Raw genomic sequence first — 4,966 nt, 5'->3', positions numbered from 1 at the left:
TTAGTTAATTTTCTCTACACAGTGATTAAAATACCTGACAAAAGCAAGATAAGGAGGTACTTTGGACTCGTGGCTGCAGAAGGTACAGTCCATCACCAGGGAGGTGTGTCAGTGAGATGTTACCATCTGATTTATTCACATATCTGAGCTGAGGAAGTTGGACCCAGTGACAACCTCAAGACCTGCTTCCCAGCAACACACTTTGGCCAACCAGGCACTGCCTCCTGAAGGTCTGTCCTCACATGGTGCCAATTGCTGGAATCAGGAGTTCAAACCCAGGATCCTGTGGGGACATTTCACATTCTAACCACAACAAGTACACAAGGATGACTGTAGCTAAGGCTATCCCGCAGCTGGGATAGAAGCCCCATGCTTTCTTTGCCTTTGTTCACTGCCATGCCAGTGAAGGGGTTATGCTCATAAATTTAGCAGACGTGACATTTCGGCCTTCTCGATCTATTGCGTGAGGACTTCCCATCCATCCTAAATAGTAAACCCAGGGAACAGGCCAGTGCTGTCATGAGACTCAGGAGACAGACTGAGCTTACAGATGGAGATCCTATAGCACTCTCCTTTTATTTTGCAGGTACTGGGGTTGGATCCTGGGGCCTCTCACGTGCTAGTCTGACATTCTACTGAAGAGAGACAACTCACTATGAGGCTGGGAATGACCTTGAATTCCTGATCCTTCTGCCCTGATTTAGTTACTTTTCTATTCCTGTGATAAGACACCATGACTAAGGCAACCCAGAGAAGAGAGTTTACAGGAGCTTACACTACGGAGGGTGAGCCCATGACCATCGTGGTGAGGAGCATGGCAGCAGGCAGGCATGGGAGTGGAGCAGTAGCTGAGAGCTTACATCCTGTATCCTGACCTACAAACATGAGGCAGAGAGAGAGAGGGAGAGGGACAGAGAAAAAGAGAGGGGGAGAGAGGGGGAGGGAGCGGACTAACTGGGAATGACATGTGCTTTTGAAATCTCGGAGTCCACTACCTTAGTTAGAGTTTCTATTGCTGCCATGAAAGACCATGACCAAAAGAGCAAGTGGGGAGAAAAGGGTTTATTCATCTTATACTTTCATATCATAATCTATCATTGGGGGATGTCAGGACAGGAACCCAAATAGGGTAAGATCCTGGAGGCAGGAGCTGATGCAGAAACCACAGAGGGGTGCTGCTTTCTGGTTTCTGGCTTGCTCACCATGGCTTGCTCAGCCTGCTTTCTTATAGAACCCAAGACCTCCGACCCAGGGGTGGCACCACCTACCATGGACCGGGTCATGACACGTCCATCACCAAATGCCTTACAGCTGGATCTCATGGGAGCATTTTCTCAACTGAGACTCTTTCCTCTCTGCTGACTCTAACTTGGGTCAAGTTGACACACAAAACCAGCCAGTAAAACTGTCATGTCAACTCTTGTCAACTTGACACACAAACACATCACTATTAAGCCACAAACCTTTCCTCATCCCCAAGATCTCATTTGAAAAATACAAATAACTTTAAAAGGCCCATCAGTCTCCTGGTATGGAGAGACGGCTCAGTAGCCAAGAGCACTGACTGCTCTTCCAGAGGTCCTGAGTTCAAATCCCAGCAACCACATGGTGGCTCACAACCATCTCTAATGGGACCCCACACCCTCTTCTGGTGTGTCTGAAGACACCAACAGTGTACTCACATATGTAAAATAAATAAATCTTTTCAAAAAGTGTCCTTAAAATATACAATATCTCTAAAAGTGCAAAATCTCTTTTAAAAAAAACTCAGGGTCTTTCAGCCGTGGGCATCTGTAAAGACCAACATTAAATTAAATACCTTCTTCAAGGTGGAAGAACCAGGACACAGCACAATCACAATCTGAACCAAGAAAAACTAAATTCCAATAGAAATAACTCAATGTCCAATGTCTGGGATCCACTCATGATCCTCTGGGCTCCTCCCCAGGGCCTGGGTAACGTCTCCAGCTTTGCCGTCTGCAGCACACAGAGCTTCTCGTCTAGGTCCTGGCAGCTCCACCCCACTGCTGCTGCTGTTCCTGGTGGTCATGCCCTGGTACTGGCATCTCCAAAACTGTTGGGATCCCTTGCTTCAACGGAGCTGCATCTTCACCAGTATCCTCCCCTAGACTCTCCTTCTGCTGCCAAGCCTCAACTCCTTCACTTGTCCCCTTCAGTCCTGGGCCTTCAACTGACTCTGAGGCTGCATCTTCACAAATGACTTCTCACCATGCCAAGCTTCAGTTGCTATCCACGACCCCTTCCTTCATGCTTTCAAAACCAGTACTACTTGAATAATTCTTACATATTACCAAGTCCAGTGACCAACGTGAGGTCCAACCATGATTCAATGACTCCCTCTGGGACACAGTTCTCTGTGTTCTCAGGAAACACTTCCCAGAAGAACTCACCTCAGTAATTCTGGCCTCTTCTCCTCCCTTCTCCTTCCTCTTCCTCCTTCTTCCTCTTTCCTCCCTCCTCCGCTTCCATCCTCTCCTTCTTACTTTCTACCTTTTATTGATTCTTTGTGAGTTTCACATCATCCACCCCAGTCCTACTCATCATCTATTCCCTTGTATCCACCTTTGGGAATTCCACCTCCCACCAAAAGAAAATAAAGAACACAAAGAAACAAACAAAAACAAATTATAGAAAATGTTTCATCATGGAAGCTGAAATATGTCACAGTGTGTCCTACAGTACACCCCTCTGTGCACACAGCTTGGCTTGCGAATGTGCACTGCAGTGAGTCATTGATTCCAGGTCTCTGGCTTCTGTGACACCATCAACGTTGGATCCTCAACAGGACTCCTCCCTGTTATCCTGGGGAGCCTATACAGCTTCAGATCGGCAGAGATGACCCTTTCACATGATCCAACAGTTCCAAGATGATGTGGATTTTTGTGGAGGCCTGGATCTGGGCCTGGGCAGTAACTGAGCTGGCCAACCGGCCGGCTCTCCCACATCCACACCGATGTGTGTTCTAGCAGAGCACCCCAGGACTCTACTACAGTCAGGATTAGCTCTCCTGCTCTTATGTCTTCTGGGTCAGCTCACCTGCACCCATGGCTCCGGAGCCAGCTTCACTGTGCTCCAGAGCTCGGAGCCCAGCCTCCCAAGTGATGCGGCCAGTGAGGACAGGGCTAGCTCTCCCACTCTCACAACCCTAGACCAGCTCTCCACTGAATTCCTCGGGTATCAAGGGGGTGGAATGGGGAGGGCAGCTAAGGGCATCAACCCTGTGCTCAAACCACCTGGTGTCAGAGGAGTTGTGGGACCAGCTGTCCTGAGTTCATGCTCTCAGAATGGCTCACCCTCACCCCTTCCACCAAGGTCAGCTCTGCTGTGCTGCCCTGGTGAGGTGCAGGGCCCTCTCTCCTGAGTGCTGCAGCTGGTGAGGGGCAGGGCCAGTTCACCCACTCTCAGGACCCCATATCAAGCTCTCCCAACTGCCACAGGGAATAAGGAGTGGGGGTACTTGGAGGAGCAACTGCACCACACCATCTCATGAGTGGAGAGGTCTCCCATACTCTCACCCTCAGGACCAACTCACCTGAGCCCCCACGACCACCACCAGGGCCAGCCACACTATACCACCTGGGAGACATGCAGGAACCCCTCTCCTGAGTTCTGCCACTGGGGAGATGCGGGGCCAGCTCTCCAGAGTGCCATAACCAGTAAGGTGGCAGGGCCAGTTCTACACAACCTCTGTATATCTCTGTGGTCCCAGACTAGGAATGCCTTCATGGTCTCTGGTGGTAATAGCGGGTCTCGAGGTATCTACACACCTCTCTACAGATTATGGACATAGACACTCATCTCTGCAGCTACATGACCACACACCCAGACGGCCCTCAGTGGCACCATAGCCTCAGGTGGTGGGGCTGGCTACTCACGAGACTACTCCTCGCTACCTCCTATCTCCAGTTCCATCTCTCTTCATAACTCTCGGGCTGTTCAGCCCCTCTTCCTCTCCCATGAGTCCACCAACACTTGGCACTGTACTTACTGGCTCTTACTGCAGGGGGCCCACGTGGCCAGCCGGCCTATGGCTGGCCTCCTTTACCCTACCCGAGTGCTACAGTGGCAAGCAGGTCCACTGTGGCTGGTGGCGGACTGGTCTATGGATGTCTTCCTCTGGTGCTGCATTCTGTGGTGGCAGGTGGGGCTCTATGAGTCTAGGGCCTGTTTTTGCCATGCAATCGAGGGCAGGTTTCTGGTCATCTATCCCTCTCAGATCAGCCTGGTGTGGTGACGGGTGGGTCTCCATGGTTTCTTCTTAATTACTGCTAAATTTTTGACTCCAGCTAAGCAGCATCAATGGTTCCTGTAAAGCAATGGTTTTGCATTAGTAGTTCTGGTATCTTCTTAATCGTGGCTGAATTGTCAGTCCCAGCTAACCAGAACCACAGAATCTTAAATCAAACTAGCGAACATTTCCAATAGTCTTTAAACTTTCTTCTGAAGTTTCACAAGCCAGGCCGCCATCATCTACATTGCTCCCAACATTCTTATCTTCCAAGCTCCCATCAGTAGCTTTTCTAGTTCAAAGTTCTAAAGTCATTCCTAGATCCTCCCAAAAAGGTGGTCAGGTCTGTCATAGTAATACCTCACTCCTGATATCAACTTCTGTTTTAGTCAGAGTTTTCATTGCTGCCATGAAAGACCATGACCAAAAAGCAAGTTGGGGAGGCAAGGGTTTATTTGGCTTATACTCTTAGATCCTAGTCCATCATTGCAGGAAGTCAGGACAGGAAGTCAACTAGGGCTAGAATCTGGAGGCAGAAGTTGATGCAAAGGCAATAGAGGGGTCCTGGCTACTGGCTTGTTTCCCATGGCCTGCTCAGTCTGCTTTCTTATAGAACCCAGAACCACCAGCTCGGGGATGGCACCACTCACAATGGGCTGCCCCCACCCCCCATTATTGATCACCAATTGAGAAAATGTCTCATGGAGGCCTTTCCTC

At 49.7% G+C, this 4,966-nt stretch overlaps 1 long non-coding RNA gene across 2 annotated transcripts in view; it reads right to left on the bottom strand.

The window, feature by feature from the left end:
• The window catches only part of LOC148007220 (uncharacterized), an 8,777-nt gene extending 4,450 nt beyond the window's left edge, over nucleotides 1–4,327 (bottom strand). Inside the window, exon 1 of one of the 2 annotated variants that reach the window (XR_015649722.1) lies at nucleotides 4,010–4,327. This is a non-coding gene — a long non-coding RNA (uncharacterized LOC148007220). The remainder of the gene's footprint in view (nucleotides 1–4,009) is intronic. The other variant, XR_015649721.1, reaches the window with a different exon arrangement.
• Between the last annotated feature and the right edge of the window lie 639 nt (nucleotides 4,328–4,966).

The sequence above is a fragment of the Rattus norvegicus genome, chromosome 1 (assembly GCF_021556685.1).
Source record: "Rattus norvegicus strain SHRSP/BbbUtx chromosome 1, alternate assembly SHRSP_T2T, whole genome shotgun sequence".
Lineage (NCBI taxonomy): Eukaryota > Metazoa > Chordata > Mammalia > Rodentia > Muridae > Rattus > Rattus norvegicus.
The sequence above is the reverse complement of the archived record's forward strand: the minus strand, read 5'-3'. Positions and strand labels throughout refer to the sequence as shown.